This window comes from Loxodonta africana, chromosome 2 (assembly GCF_030014295.1).
Source record: "Loxodonta africana isolate mLoxAfr1 chromosome 2, mLoxAfr1.hap2, whole genome shotgun sequence".
In the NCBI taxonomy this organism is placed as follows: Eukaryota; Metazoa; Chordata; class Mammalia; order Proboscidea; family Elephantidae; genus Loxodonta; species Loxodonta africana.
In genome coordinates this window covers 20,082,531-20,099,461 of record NC_087343.1, presented here as the reverse complement: position 1 = coordinate 20,099,461, position 16,931 = coordinate 20,082,531, and the positions used below count along the sequence as shown (strand labels likewise).

The 16,931-nt window shown below is 43.3% G+C and overlaps 1 protein-coding gene across 4 annotated transcripts in view; it reads left to right on the top strand.

Moving 5' to 3' along the window:
- The window catches only part of RETREG1 (reticulophagy regulator 1), a 184,138-nt gene that overhangs the window by 92,182 nt on the left and 75,025 nt on the right, over nt 1-16,931 (top strand). The window lies entirely within an intron of this gene.

The following is a 16,931-nucleotide window of genomic DNA, read 5'->3' as shown; positions in this document are numbered from 1 at the left end:
AGATGGGTCTCCATGTAACAGTGACAAAATGAGTCCACCCATCATTGCTGAGCTCTGAGCCAAGCTTCATCAGTTCTCTGCGTCAGGGCAGGTACGCTTTGTCCTCGGGAATGTTATAAATTATTGACTTTCCAAATAACTGCTCAGTAAACAAGGAAGTGGGGATACTTGATTTGCTCTTAACTAATTTACAAGAGTCCCGAAATGGTGCAGTTAACCCTTTGATGACCCAGTTATTTGCTGCCTTGAATTTTTTGTTGATACCATGTGTGTTCATTAATGGAAGCATTCTGAATCATTGAGTGTGTCTGCGTTTTTGGTAGGTAACATGGATTTTTTTTTTCTTGCCCTCTCGCATCAGCCTACCCTAAGTGTTCAGTGGTACATATGAAATATCACTAATTATACCCTAGAGTCCCCACCGGGTCTGTTGGTATATATGTGTAACAAATAAAAACTTTCAAAATTTCTATTTTTCCTACCAAAGTTCAGACACCTTTTACAGTACCCTATAAAAACACTGATTTGCAGCGCGTGCGCGTTTCCTCGGTTTCAAACAGTCGTAAAGGCCCCTGCCTTGCTACAGCACCCACGTAGCGGTACAGCGGCTTCCCAATAAACCCCAGAGGCTGAAAAAGTTTATAGTTGCTATATGCACCACTGGGCATGAAAGGGTTAAGTTACTTGGCTACTACCTGAAAGGTTGGAGGTTCAAGTCCACCCAGAGGTGCCTTGAAGAAAATCCTGATGATCTAATTCCCAAAAATCAACTGTTGAAAACCTGTGGAGCACAGTTGTACTCTGACATGCATGGGGTCGCCATGAGTTGGAGTGAACTCCATAGCAAATGTACAAGTGCTTAAAAAGGGTTTCCACGATAAAAAATATCGACAGGATAGGGATTGCTTTAAAGAGAACCCTAACAGAGGAAATAAAACTCCCTGATAATGGCTTACCAAACCAAAACAAACACAAACTTGTTGCCATCGAGTTGATTCCAACTCATAGTGACCCTATAGGACAGAGTAGAACTGCCCCGTAGAGTTTCCAAGGGGTCCCTGGTGGATTCGAACTGCTGACCTTTTGATTAGCAGACGTAGCTCTTAACCACTACACCACCAGGGTTTCCAATAAGGGCTTACCGTGCTGGTAAGTTTTAGTTGGGGGGTTACAGGCTTGGACTGAGAAAGCTGTTCACTTTGGATCCCTAGATCCCCATCAAAACAGGCTTCAAGGGAACCAATATTTGTAGATTTACTCACCGACTGTTTGTATTCCTGTCAACAGCCAAATCCTTTATCCCAACCAGAAAGTCCTCAAAAATAAATTATCACTTTCACTTGAAGAAAATGATTTGAATGTGTATTTTGTCAGCAAGAATTCTTTGTTCCTTTCAAAATGTCATTTACATTTTCCACACCGAGCAAACGTTACTTTAAAAAGAAAAGTTATTTTAAAACACGTCATTCGATGCAGACATATTTGATAAGTGGAGAATCTGGCAGCAGTAATTATTTGACGTCTAAAAAAAAAAAAAAATTATTTGACGTCTAGATGTCTGGTAAATGAACTACTTGTTAATTTTCAGCAGTTAACTGAAAACATGATCGAGGCAAGCCTAGGAAGCAAGGAAACATCTCACAAATACGTGAAGTCTGCTTTTGGCCATAGTTAGGGAAGTGACATGGCAACATGGGTTGGAACAATCGGCTTTCTTGGAGGGGTCTTGGGGGCTCAGCAGGTGGCAGCCAGCTGGGAGCAGTTGTGTGGGGCACCGGCTGGGAAGAGCTTGTTGAAGGAGGAGATGAGGCAAGGCAGGGTGGGGTGAGGGGCTTTGTTTTGACCTTCCCTTGTCTCCTGGCTCACGGAGTACCCGGCGCTAGGTTACGAAACATGTTCTGGAAATTATTTCCAGAGGGCACACGTCTCTTTGGTGACAGCTTATTTCTGGATTCCCAGTGCAAATGCCTGGACTCTGATGACATTTGGGGTATGTTTCACGGCCCATCATCTGATTAGTCACTGAATTCTAAGGACTGTCCCGGCTGGCTTCGGATCAGAGCACGTGAGCACTGGAGCAAAATAACTTGTTTATTTCCTCCAGGCTCATTTCGTTAGACCATGGACTCAAACCTCCTTCCTTCCTCGGTGCCCCCCTTTTGAATGCCCCAAGGCGTTTGCGTTTGGAAATGAGTTGTTGTGGCCCTTCCCAGGGAAATGGTCCCTGAAGCGGAGTGCTTTGAGGCTTCTGACTGATGTGTGGAAACGTATGTTTGAAGGGGTGATTTCGATTACATCTGAACTATCTTGGGTCTCTGGGTAACGCAAGTGGTTTGTAATTGGCTGCTAATCTAAAAGTTGATAGTTCGAACCCACCTAGTGGCGCCACAGAAGAAAGGCCTGGCAGTCTACTTTCATAAAGATTACAGCCCGGAAAACCTCATGGAGCATTTGGTTCTGTAACAGAAGGGGTTGCCCTGAGTCAGAATTAACTCAGTGACAGTGGGTTTTGTTTTTCTCTTTTAATCTAAATCATCTTGGAAAACAAAGGGAATATCTGTCAGAATCTCACAGCCACTCCTCCGCTTTATTTTTAATGAGAGTTCCTTCCTTCCCATTCTCTCTGAGGTCTTGTCCATGACCCCACTGGCGAGGTACGTGGCATTGCAGTAGATCGGTGACGTTGTGCCCCTGAGGCAGGGTTAAGGCACATCTGAGTTCAGAGGTCTCTCTGCCTTATTGTCCTCATCTTTAAAATGGGATAATAATGAAAATCCCTCACAGAGCTTTCGGAAGATTAAATGTGATTGCATATATAGCATTAAGGGGCCTGGGGAATGCAGACAATTTACGCTTGAGTACTAACCTAAACGAACAAATCTGTCTTGGAGGAAGTCCAACCAGAATGCTCCTTAGAAGCAAGGATGGCGAGACTGCGTCTTACATACTTTGGTTGTGTTGTCAGGAGGGATCAGTCCCTGGAGAAGGACATCATGCTTGGCAGAGTACAGGGTCAATGGAAAAGAGGAAGACCCTCAACGAGGTGGGTTGACACAGTGGCTGCGACAATGAGTTCAAGCATAACAACGATTGTAAGGATGGCTCAGGACGGGGCAGCATTTCGTTCTGTTGTGCATAGGGTCACTATGAGTTGGAACCAACTCGACGGCACCTAACAACAACACTAACCTAAAGGTTGCCAGTTCGAACCCACCCAGTGGGTCCATGGAAGGAAGGCCTGGCTATGTGCTACCATAAAAATGATGGGCAAGAAAATCCTATAGCGCAGTTCTGCTCTGTAGCACATGGGGTCGCCATGAGTCGAAATCGACTCGATGTCATCTTGTTTTGGTATTTGGTTTTATGAATAGCATTTAATACAGTGTCCAACACATGGTAAACATTCAGTTCATTTCAGCTGTTCTCATTCGTGTTGTTTTATTTCTTTTTATGAGAGAAGTGAGGGAGCGCCAGGTTTGTGACTCCTTCCATGGGAAGAACAAGACTCCCAAGGGGAGCCAGGAGAGCGCTAATCCTTCAGCTGCTCAGAACAGTCATATCACAAGCTCCTTTTGGCCAAAGCACTCTTTTCGTTTTTTTCCCTGAGGTTGGTGACTTGGTCTTTAATATCCAGAGTCAGGAGCCATCTGCTCACTGTTCAGTTATGGCAGGCGAGGGGGGAGGGAGGTTAGAGTTCACAGCTTCAAAGTCTCCTCCAAGACCCAGGCCTGCGCCACAGCTCCAAAAGTCTCGTTCAGATGTGGGGCCCTGCTCCAGTCAGCCTGTGACCTTGCAGACATTTCTCAGGTTCCCCATCTGTGAGGCGAAAGGGGCTTGGCTAACTCGTCCTAAATCCCTTCTGCTAACGTTCTGTGATCCCGTGAATGTACTTGAGAGCTGGGAATCCCTGAGCCAAATAGGCTTTGTTCGTCTGATGTTTGCTTCAAGGGCTGTGGTCCGCCTGTGCAGACAGAAAGCGGTCCCCGGGCAGGGGCACCTCCAGCTCTTCCCTGGGCAGAGGGCACTGCGTGGTTGAATGGCACCCTGCTCAAGGGTACACAGCCATCGTTATCCTGTCACCCATCACCCGTGCCTCACACCGTCCACTTCTCTGTAGGAACTAACACCTTCCCTTCATTGTCGCCGTGTTTACATATAGGCACTGAGATCCGCCCACCCTCCCCTGTGCACACATTTGTAGATGCTGCAGATGTTCACAGCTGGCAGCCTTGCTTAACCATAGGTGCCCTCATCTGACTTCTTTCAGGACCCTCAGAGAACAGGGTACGAGGCTCACCACCTGGAGTTTCAACCCAGCTCTGTCTTCTAACCAGGCATATGGTCCTGGCCAAGTCACAAAACCTCAAAGCCTCGTTTCTTTGCAGCTACCAGTTACCAGATGCCAGTGAGTTAATTCTGGCTCTCAACGACCCCATGTGTGTCACAGTAGGATTGTGCTCCTTAGGGTTTTCAGTGGCTGATTTTTGGAAATAGATTGCCAGGCCTTTCTTCCAAGGTGCCTCTGGGTGAACTAAACTGCCAACCATTCGGTTAGCAGCTGAGTGTGTTAACTGCACCACCCCGGGGTGGACTCCTCTTTACATTTACTATGGGGGAAGTGCTGTTTATCCAGGAGATCATGGTGAGGACTAAAGCACACGGAAACCCTTAACGAGCTTGGCAGGGTGTCTGGCCCTGGTAGGGGCTCAGTGAATGAGAGCAGTTCTTTGTTTAATTCGAACAGCTGTCTCGGGGCGGGAAGGTCATTCCTATTCTGTGTTTCCACATGAGACAGGCAGGGTGGGATTGGCGTGGGCTGGTCAGAGGTGGAGTAGGGAAGGAAGGGTAGTAGGTTGAGGTTAAGCTTCCAGTGTGACTAGGCCCTGCTGATGGGAGCCCTTGCCATCTTGGGACTACCCCAGTGCTTTTCGTGGGGTGCAGTGGGGAGCTCTTTCTCAGAGAGCAGGCAGTTCTCCCAGCCCTGTTATGGTTCATCTCTGATGGTCCTCAAGCAAACCCATGTTTGAAAAACATTACTTTAGGCTGCCAGAATGCTCCCCAAGGAAAGAGTCTGAGATGACCTTTGAAGCCCATTAATTTATTATTTGTAAAACTCTCATTTTCATTTGTGAAGAACATGGACTCAGGCATCCGTTTGCTTTGGTGTTGCCAATCCTTGGCACTGGTTTCCAGTCTTCTGGCAAACGGCAGCAGTACCACCCTGCCGTGGTTGATGACATTTCCATCCAATGCACAGCTGCTGTTCTGGTCTCCACTCTGACAGTCTGCAGAGCTAACATTTGCTGTGTGATGGTGTCACGGTGAAGGTTGTGTGTCACCTTGGCCAGGTCATGATTCTCAGTGGTTCAGCAATTATGTAATGATGGAAGTTTGGCAGTTATGTAATGATGTAGTTGTCTTCCATTTTGTGATATAATGTAATCACTTTCATGATATCATCTGATGTGATCAGCCAATCAGTTGTAAAGAGAGTTTCCTTGAGGGTATGGCCCGCATCCAATATATATGGATATTCTGGCAAAGTTCACTGGTTTTTGCTCACTCTGGATCCTACATCCGGCCCATCATCACCTGACTTCCAGTTCTTGGGACTTAAGCCAGCAGCCAGCTATATTGCCTGCCCATCTTGGGTTCATCAGCCCCCACAGCTACATGAGTCAAGACACGCCTCCAGCTTGACGCCTGACCTATGGACTTGGGACTTACTGTCGTCTACAATGGAGTGAGTCATTTCCTTGACATAAATGCCTCTTTCTATATCTATGCTTCACTGGTTTTGCTTCTCTAGAGAACCCTACCTAAGACAGATGGAATGAAGGAATACATGTCAGAGTGCTGAGACAATGAAATGGGAGATATTTGCTTGTCCTGGACTTTGTGTGTCAAGGTGGCTCGTGGAGAGAGTTAAAATGTGTTGAAATGTCAGCACGTTCAGGCCCAGTGGATGAGCTATGTTGGCCACTTCATGCCAACTAATAATCCTTGTCACTCCCACTGCCACTGTGACCGATTCTTCATTTGTGAAGATTCACGGAGTAAGTGTGGGTTTTCATCAGCTACTGTCTTAGTTACCTAGGCTGCCATAGTAAAATACCACAAGTGGGTGCTTTAAAGGACAAACATTTATTTTCTCACAGTTATGGAGGCTAGAAGTCCACATCAGGGATTCTGTCTGTGAGCATCTCTAGTTTCTGATGTCTGTCAGTGATCCTTGGTGTTCCTTGGTGCCTGTCTTCCCCCGTATGTATGTCTATCTATTCTGCCCGTTTTATATGTCGGAAATGATTAGATTTAAGACCTACCTCCTTGGGGAGGACCTTATTAACATAACAAAGAAATTCTATTTCCAAGCAGGAACACTTCCAGGTACAGAGGCCAGGACTTCAATACACATTTTCTGGGGGACACAATTCCATCTGTAATGACTACTGTCCTGCTTCAGAGCATTTTTCCAGAGCTCCCCTCTTGAAATAAACAAATGGGCTTGTTGACTTCAAGTCCACTGCTGGGAAGAGGCAGATTTCTTCCATTTTGGAAGCTGGCCTGAAAATTCTGACCAGTTTTGTCATTTCCATGGTCAGTTTCAAGCAAAAGAAGTGAAGCGGATGGGAGTTTTATCTCCTCTCTTCTTGGGGTGAGAAGAGAGGATAGACTTGAGATAAAAGGACTCAAGACTCTTGCCTTGTGTATTCCTGTGCATTTTTAGACCAGGCATGTGCACTGGGAAGATGGCTCTTCCATTTTATTAGTTTCCTATGGCTGCCATAACAAATGACCAAAATCTAAGTGGCTAAAAACAACAGAGATTTTTTCTCTCAGTTCAAGAGGCCAGAATCAAAGTGTCAGCAGGGTTGGCTTCCTCTGAATGCTGTTCTAACTTCTGGTGGTAGCCGGTGACCCTTGGTGGTCTTTGGCTTGTGGATGCAGAATCACTCCAGCCTCTGCCTCCATCTTTACGTTGCCGCCTTCTTCTGGGTGTATCCCTTTTTGTTTCCTATAAAGATCCTCTTGTTAGATTTCAGGCCCGACCAATCCAGCATGATCTCATTTTGATTCCCACCTTAATCACATCTGCAGAGACTCTATTTCCAAACAAGGTCAAGTTCTGAGGGCCCAGGTGGACATGAGTCTTTAGGGGATGCTATTCAATCCTCCACATCCATCAACACAGAAGAAGCATGTCCTCAGTAACTACACCTCCCATTTTGTGGAGGACTGTCTCTGCCCTTGGCATCACTGAGATCAAATAGAACATTCAGATCTTGCAAGGATTAGCTCCAGCTGAACAACCTAGGAGTGAGCCAAGTGAAAACATATTTGTAATTAATGCTGTATGAGAGGGAGAAGGAGAGACAGAAAGAAGGGAGCAGAGAGGGAGAGAGAGAGAGACAGTTGATATAGACATTCTGGTTTAAAATCTACCTTAGATTCTGTGTTCTCATAGCATCTTCTTATAGCTCTTAACTAAATGAGTATATATTTATTTGTGTCTTCACCTGTTTAATGTCTGACTTCTCTACCACACTGGGAGCTCCACACGGCAGAAGGCATGTCTCTCTGGTCTCCAGGGTATGAACTCAAACATATCAACGATCATGGAGATGGCACAGGACCAGGAAACATTTCATTCTGTTATACATACGGTCTCCTTGAGTCGGAGCCAACTCAATGGAAACTACCAACAACTAGCCTACCTCTCTATCCCCAGGCCTAGCACAGTGCCTGGTACTTAATAAGTGCTCAGTAAAAATACTTGTTGGATGAATGAGTGATCTGGCCTCTGTAAAAGAGACCATCACTTACAGAAGAAGAAAAATGGTAGCAGAAGACGTTTCCTTTCAGAAGTTTGACAGGGATATACAATTGACGTGTTGTTCTCTGATACTGAGTGTAATTCTGATGGGGCTTTCGCTGTTAGCAAATTAATAAAATAGAGGTTATTAGTCTTCATGTGGAAAGTAGCTAGTTTAATCTCAGAAAAGGAAAATGGAAGTTGGCTGGAATCGAAGTGTGAATGTTGATATGAGTACAGAAATACCCGGGCTACCCCTTCTGATTCATTCACACATTATCACATGGTCGCTTTGGCCTTGATAAGGTTGGCTGAAGTGAGCATGATAATTTTTCCACTCTACCCAGCTCTATACGTCCTTGCTCTCCCATGATTACCGCAGTGCCCAGCAAGGCTGGAGAGGTGTGGAGCGCTCTGCACTTGAGAATGATAACCTTGGGTCTTCCTTCTGGTCTTTGCATAATCCTCCAAATCAGTGGGTAGCTCCTATCTCAGTTCTTTGAGTACTTATAGACAATATAGTTCTTAGCTACTCTTCACATACTTGGAAGCTAGATCTTTTGTTGGTAAAATGTTCATTATTATACATCTGTAAGTGTCGGGAAAACTTGTCCTTCTTGTTTCCTGAGCAGACTTTTCTTATGGAGGGGATTCGTCTGTCTTTTAAGTCCATGCCTTTCCAAAGTAGAAATCAGAAGCTCGCTTTCCCAGCTTCCCTTGCAGCTAGGATGTAAGCGTGTAACTCAGGCGACACCAATCAAATGCACCCGCACCAGACTTTGAATTAGGTACTGATGAAAGTAGCAGGCTTAAAGGAAACTATTTTGGCGAGGGTCGAGGTGGATACATCCCATTTTCCAGGAAAGCAGTGGTGAACTTTCTAGAATGCACAGCATTCTGCAAGCTGCTCCAGCTTACACTGGTGTTTTGGTGAAGCATTCTGTCGTGTGATTTGGGAAGTGTTCCTGAATGGGTAGCCTCTTGACTTTGTTCTGTGGCCCTTCTAGAGAATCTCTTGGCCATCCATACTCTTTAGTGAATTGTTTTTCTGTTTAAACCAGGCAGAGTTGTTGTCGTTAGGTGTCGTCGAGTCGGTTCCTACTCATAGTGATCCTGCTATGTATAACAGAACGAAACACTGCTCAGTCCTGTGCCATCTTCACAATCATTGTTATGCTTGAGTCCATTGTTGCAGCCGCTGCGTCAGTCCATCTCATTGAGGGTCTTCTTTTTCGCTGACCCTCCACTCTACTGAGCATGATGTTCTTCTCCAGGGACTGGTCCCTAATGATAATGTGTCCAAAGTATGTGAGACTAAGTCTCGCCATCCCTGCATCTAACAAGCATTCTTGGCTGTACCTTTCCAAAACAGATTTGTTTGTTCTTCTGGCAGCACATGGTATATTCAGTATTCTTCGCCAGCACCATAATTCAAAGGCATCAATTCTTTGGTCTTCCTTATTCGTTGTCCATCTTTCATATGCGTACGAGGTAATTGAAGACATGGTTTGCATTAGGCATACCTTAGTCCTCAAAGTGACATCTTTGCTTTATAATGCTTTGAAGAGATCTTTTGCAGCAGATTTGCCCGTTGGAGTGCCTAGTTTGATTTTTTTTGACTGCTGCTTCTGTGGACATTGATTGTGCATCTAAGTAAAATGAAATCCTTGAACAACTTCAGTCTTTTCTCCATTTATCATGATGTTGCTTATTGGTCCAGTTGTGAGGATTTTTGTCTTCTTTATGTTGAGGTGTAATCCATACTGAAGGCTGTGGTCTTTGACCTTCATCAGTAAGTGCTTCAAGTTCTCTTCACTTTCAGCAAGCAAGGTTGTGTGATCTGTGTATCACAAGTTGTTAATGAGTCTTCCTCCAGTCCTGACGCCCTGTTCTTCATGTAGCCCAGCTTCTTGAATTATTTGCTCAGAATATAAATTGAATAAGTATGGTGAAAGAAAACAACCCTGGGGCACACCTTTCCTGACTTTAAACCATGCAATAGCCCCTTGTTCTGCTCAAATGACTGCCTCTTGGTCTAAATACAGGTTCCTCATGAGCACAATTAAGTGTTCTGGAATTCCCACTCTTCACAGTGCTATCCATTATTTGTTATGATTTATCCAGTCGAATGCCTTTGCATAGTCGATGAAACACAGGTGAGCGTCTTTCTGGTATTCTGTGCCTTCAGCCAAGATCCATCTGACATCAGCAATGATATCCTTTGTTCCACACCCTCTTCTGAATCCAGCTTGAGTTTCTGGCAGTTCCCTGTCAGTGTACTGCTGCAACTGCTTTCGAATGATCTTCAGCAAAATTTTACTTATGTGTGATATTAATGATATTGTTCTGTAATTTCCACATTGCAGGTAGAGTATGTATGTCTTATTTGCCACCAGGAACCCTGGCTGGTACTATGGATCATTCAAGTTCTAGAATCCATGACGGTGTGATTTATCACCATCATTGTCTTGGGCCACCTTGATAGGACCTGTATGAGTTACCATACAGAGTTCTCCATTCCTGAGCATCAGTTGAGAAAGTCTTGAGAAAACCTCTAGGTTGGCTTGCTTTTGAACATACTTTCTCCACACTTGAAATTTGACATTTTTGCTGGGAGGTGGACAGGATAGGGTAGTGATTAGACTTTTGGCTTACACAGTTGAGAAAACCTTAGTTTATAAGAGGTTTCGTTGCTTATCTTGTTAGCTGCTAAAGTAAGCATTTCAGTTCTTCACAAATTCTCTTCAACTTGAAAGTTGAGAATCCAGGACGAGCATCTTCCCGGAGGTTTTTCTTCACTTTCTCTTCAGATCTTTCCAAAGTGCCACGTGGAATTAATTCAGGTAATGTGTTACATCAAATCCATGTTTGTTTCTATGTTGGGATTTGTAATTTATTTCATGAGATAAAATCATTCTTCTAAATGATATGTCTTCAAAGTTTTGTTTTTATCTCACCACAGTCTTTTGCATGAGCTCTGTTATGTGAGCTTTTATGATTTACAAAAAGATACTAATAAAAAATAAAAGAGTCCAGCTTTTTTTCCCAAGACTTATTGCCTTATGGTCAAACTGTAACTTCATATGGAGAATTTGTACAAATAACTAGATGTTCAGGGGATTTTTGAAAGTTTCTTCAGAAATATGCAGATAGTAGAGACGCTGTAAAAATTAAAAAAATAATGACCTTCAGGTAATTGCTTTATACTTTCCCATTATTGCACATATAGAGACCCATCGCGAGGAAACAAAAGGGGGAGGGTGCGAAAAGGTAAAGAAAAGGCTTTTGAACACTAGCAAGTCATTGTATTGAAACCACTGGGATTCTAGAAAGGGAGAGGAGGGGGTATTCAGGAACTACGTAGTAGACAAGAATTATCTTAGATGAAGGGAAGGACAACACACAGTACGGAGGAAGTCAGCACAAAAGTTAGGAAGTTTCCTGAGTACAACCAAATGCTTTGTGGGACAGAGTAGCAGGGGCGGGGTCTGGGGACCATGGTTTCAGGGGACATCTAAGTCAATTAGCATAACAAAAGTTTATTAAGAAAATGTTCTGCATCCCACTTTGGTGAGTGGTGTCTGGGGTCTTAAAAGCTAGCATGTGGCCATCTGAGATGCATTGATTGGTCCAAACTCATCTGGAGCAAAGGAGAATGAAGAACACCAAAGAGTCAAGGGAAATATTAGGCCAAGAGACAGAAAGGGCCACTTAAACCAGAAATTCCATCAGCCTGAGACCAGAAGAATTAGATGGTTTCCGTCTACGACCAGTGGGCACCCTGACAGGGAATGCAACAGAGGGTCCCTGACGGAGCAGGAGAAAAGCGGGGTGCAGAACTCAATTTCTGGTAAAAAGACCAGACTTAATGATCTGACTGAGATATGGCCTCTGGACTCTTTGTTAACCCAGAGCTAAAACCATTCCCAAAGCCAACTCTTCAGGCAAAGGTTAAACTGGATTATAAGAAAATATAAAACGATACCCGTGAAGAGTGTGCTCCTTAGTTTGAGTAGATACATGAGACTTAATGGGCAGCTCCTGTCCAGAGGAGAGATGAGAAGGCTGAAAGGGACAGGAGCTGGTTGAATGGACACAGGAAATCTGGGGTGGAAAGGAAGAGTGTGCTGAAACAATATAGAGAGAGCAGGGTTACAATGCGTGTATAAATTTTTGTATGAGAAACTAGAGCTGTAAACTTTTACTTAAAGCACATACACACAAATTAAAAAAAAAAATGTTGGGTCTCCATTGGATCTCAGGAGACGTCGTTAGATCTCAGTGTGCATCTGTGTGTGTGTGTATGTCTTTTTGGGTAGACCAGACGCCAGAGACCCTCCACCCTTCACTGGTTTACTGTCCAAGTGAGCAGTTACAGCCTCACTGAGAAGGAAATAAAATGTGGATGCAGAGGAGAGGACTCTAGCCAAGGTGGGTTTCTTGGAAGCTGACTGAGATGGAGAGTAGCGTGCGGGGGCATTTATTAAGGAGCACTCTCAGGATCGACACCTGGGAAGGGAGGAAATGGAGCAGGAGTGGACAGAAGGGAAGGGGAGCTGCAGTGAAGCCTGGCCTTCCAGAACAGTGAGACTCCATCAAGTGTAGTAGGGAATAATGCGCACAGCTCTCTGGGCACAGGCCAAGCTGTGTTAAACTCTGCACTAGACTTGATGCTAATTGAACCACGAAGGTTAAACCTTAACTGGCCCACCACACAGAATGATCCTAAATGGGAGAGCCCAAAAGGACATTAAGATTAAATCCTACTCTTTACACCATCCTGGGTCCACTTGGACTGAGAAAACTCAGAGTAATACAACGAAGAACATGCAAAAACTAGCCCACCTAGCTGATATAGCTTGGAACTTAAGTTACATAAGTGCTTTATACCAAGGTGAAGCTTACTGTTGAAGATTGACATGTGTCTTCATTGGGATCATGGTAACATTAAATCAAACGTTGACACATGAAAACAACTTCTATGGCTTGGTAAATTGCTACATTAACAGTGCTGTTGGTTTGATTTGCACCTGATATGATGATAAGGGGCTAATTATATGACAGGGTGACCCACGTGGCAGGGCAATTTCAGTCATAGCAACACAATATTTATCTGGGCAGCAAACAGTCAAGCTGCTAATTCAAGATGCAATCTTTTCCAGGGCCCCAGCCAATGCGGTAGAAAACAACTTTCCCCACTACGCACACAGACACTTGCAGGCGCTAGGAAACATAGCTTCATGTTATTTGCTTGTGAACTACTCATTTAGAAATTATTTACTGAGGATCATTTTTATACATATATTCATATTAAATAGCCTCAATAAAATAAAGCGTGTGATCCATGAGAGGAAACCAAAACACAGAATCCCAGACTGTTTTCATTTATAGTTTCATCTGTTTACGAAAACAATGTATATGTGGGGACGTTTTTGAAAATACTTAAAGCACACAAAAGAAAATAAAAACCGTAGGAATAATCACTATTAATATTGGGGTGTATATTTCCTTCCAGATGGTTTACTCTAATTATTTACAAAATAAGATATTCTTGTTGTTGCTAGGTGCCCTCACGTTGGTTCCCATTCATGGCGACCCTCTGTACAACAGAACAAAACACTGCCTGGTCCTTGGCACCCATTGTGTCAGTCCATCTCATTAAGGGTCTTCCTCTCTTTTGCTGGCCCTCTACTTTACCAAGCATGATGTCCTTCTCCAGGGACGGGTATCATCTGATGACATGTCCAAGGTACATGAGACGAAGTCTTGGCCATTCTCGCTTCTAAGGAGAATTTTGGCTGTATTTCTAAGAGAGGTTTGTTTGTTTTTCTGGCAGTCCATGGCATATTCAGTATTCTTCAGCACCGTAATTCAAAGGCATTAATTCTTCTTTGTTCTTCCTTATTCATTGTCCAGCTTTTGCGTGCGTACGAGGCAAACTGAAAATACCATGGCTTTGGTCAGGTGCACCTTAGTCCTCAAAGTGATATCTCTGCTTTTTAACACTGTAAAGAGATCTTTTGCAGCAGATTTACCCAATGCAATAAGTCATCTTATTTCTTGATTCCTGCTTGCATGAGAATTGATTGTGGATCCAAGTAGAAAGAAATTCTTGAAAGCTTTAATATTTTCTCTGTTTATTATGATGTTGCTTACTGGTCCAGTTGTGAGGATTTTTGTCTTCTTTATGTTGAGGTGTAATCCATATTGAAGGCTGCGGTTTTTGATCTTCATCAGTAAGTGCTTCATGTCTCTTGACTTTGAGCAAGCAAGGTTGTGTCACCTGCATATTGCAGGTTGTTAGTGAGTCTTCCTCTAATCCTGATGCCTCATTCTTCTTCATACAGTCCAGCTTCTTAAATTATTTGCTCAGCATACAGATTGAATAAGTATGGTGAAAGGATTCAACCTTGACACACACCTTTCCCGATCTTGAGCCATGCAGCATCCCCTTGTTCTGATCAAACAATTGCCTCCTGATCTATGTACGGGTTCCTCATGAGCACAATTAAGTGTTCTGAAATTCCCATTCTTCAAAATGTTATCCATAATTTGTTATGATGCACAGAGTTGAATGCCTTAGCATAGCCAATAAAACACAGGAAAACATCTCTCTGGTATTCTGTGCTTTCACCCAGGATCCATCAGACATCAACAATGATATCCCTGGTTCCACGTCTTCTTCTGAATTCATTTTGAATTTCTGGCAGTTCCCTGTCAATGTACTGCTGCAACAACTTTTGAATTATCTCCAGCAAAATATTACTTGTATGTGATATTAATGATATTATGTGATAATTTCTGCATTCCATTGGATCACCTTTCTTTGGAATGGGCACACATATGCACCGCTTCCAGCTGATTGGCCAGGCAGCTGTCTTCCAAATTTCTTGGCATAGACAAGTGAGCACCTCCAGCACTGCATCCCTTTGTTGAAACATCTCACTTGGTGTTCTGCCAATTCCTGGAGCCTTGTTTTTCACCAGTGCCTTCAGAGCAGCTTGGACTTCTTCCTTCAGCACCATAGGTTCTTGATCATATTCTGTCTCCTGAAAAGGTTGAATGTCAAACAGTTCTTTTTGGTACATTGACTCTGTGTATTTCTTCCATCATCTTTTGATACTTCCTGTGTCATTCAAAATTTTGCCCATATAATCCTTCCAAATTGCAACTTGAGGCTTGAATTTTTTCTTCAGTTCTTTCAGCTTGAGAAATGTTTGGTATGTTCTTCCCTTTTGGTTTTCTAACTCCAGGTCTTTTGCCCACTGAATTTTAATACTTTTGTCTGTCGTCTTGAGCTGCCCTTTGAAATCTTCTGTTGAGCTCTTTACTTCATTTCTTCCACTTGCTTTACATGTAAGAGCAAGGTTCAGAGCCTCTTCTGACATCCATTTTGGTCTTTTCTTTCTTTCCTGGCTTTTTAATGACCTTTTGCTTTCTTCATGTATGATGTCCTTGGTGTCATCCTACAGATCGTCTGGTCTTCAGTCATTAGTGTTAAATGTATCAAATCTATTCTTGAGATGGCCTCTAAATTTAAGTGGGATATACTCAAGGTCGTACTTTGGGTTTTATGGACTTGTTTTAATTTCCTTCAGTTGATTTGATTCCTGTGTATTCCACCCCTGGAGGTCCATTTGTATAGTTGCCATTTATGTTGTTGAAAAAGGTACCTGCAATGAACAAATGGTTGCTTTTGCAAAATTTTGTGGTATAATCTCTGGTGTCATTTCTATCATCAGGGCCACATTTTTCAACTACTGATCCTTCTTTATATCCAACTGTTGCATTCCAATCACTAGTAATTATCAGTGCATCTTGGTAAAAATCTTCAATATCTTTATCTTTGGCATTAATGTTTGGTGTATAAATTTGAATAATGGTATTAACTGGTCTTCCTTTTAGGCACATGGATATTATCCTATCACTGACAGCATTGTACTTCAGGATAGATCTCGAAATGTTCTTTTTGACGATGAATGCAATGCCATTCCTCTTCAAGTTGTCATTCCTGGCATAGTAGACCATGTGATTGTCTGATTCAAAATGGCCAATACCAGTCCTTTTCAGTTCACCATGCCTATTATATCAGTCTTTATGTGTTCCATTTCATTTTGGACAACTTCCGGTTTTCCTAGATTTGTACTTCATGCGTTCCATGTTCTGATTATTAATGGGTGTTCGCAGCTGTTTCTTCTCATTTTGAGTCATGCCACATCAGCAAATGAAGGTCCTGAAAGCTCGACTCCATTTATGTCATTAAGGTTGACTCTACTTTGAGGAGGCAGGTCTTCCCCAGTTGTATTTTGAGTGCCTCCCAACCTGAGGGGCTCATCTTTCAGTACTATATCAGACAGTGTTCTGCTGCTGTTCATAAGTTTTTCATTGGCTAATTTTTTCAGAAGTAGACCTCCAGGTCCTTCTTCCTGGTCTGTCTTAGCCTGGAAGCTCTGCTGAAACCTGCCCACCAGTGGTGACCCTGCTGGTATTTGAATACCAGTGGCATAGCTTCCAGCATCCCAACCGAATGCATATTCTTTTATAACTGTGTGTGTACGTGTATGTGTGTATAAAATATAGGGACTGGCAAACTACAACCACCATTCATTTGTTTATATATTGTCTCTGGTTGCTTTCATGCTACAACAGAAGAGTAGTTGAAACAGAGACCACATGACCCGCAAAGCCAAAAATATTTCTTATTTGGCCCTTTACAGGAAGTTCCTTTACAGGGTGCAAATGGTTAACACGCTTGTCTGTTAGATGATAAGTTTAGTGTTCAAGGCCACCCAGAAATACCTTGGAAGAAAATCTTGGGGATTTACTTTTGAAAAATCAGCCGTTGAAAACCCTATGGAGCACAGTTCTACTGTGGCGCACACGGGGTGGCCATGAGTCAGAACTGACTCCACCCCAGTTGGTTTTAGGACCCTTTATAGAAAAGTTTTCCAACCTCTGTTTTAATATGTTAAAATTTCCATGCCATCAGATGTTCTTTGGGAATGTGCTCTCAAGGACTATATGGTGTTGAGTGGATTGAAGTAATATTTGAGTTCGCTCTTCCCTGTATTCCACACCTTCATACCCTCTGACCAGGACTAGCAGTCATTCTGGACAG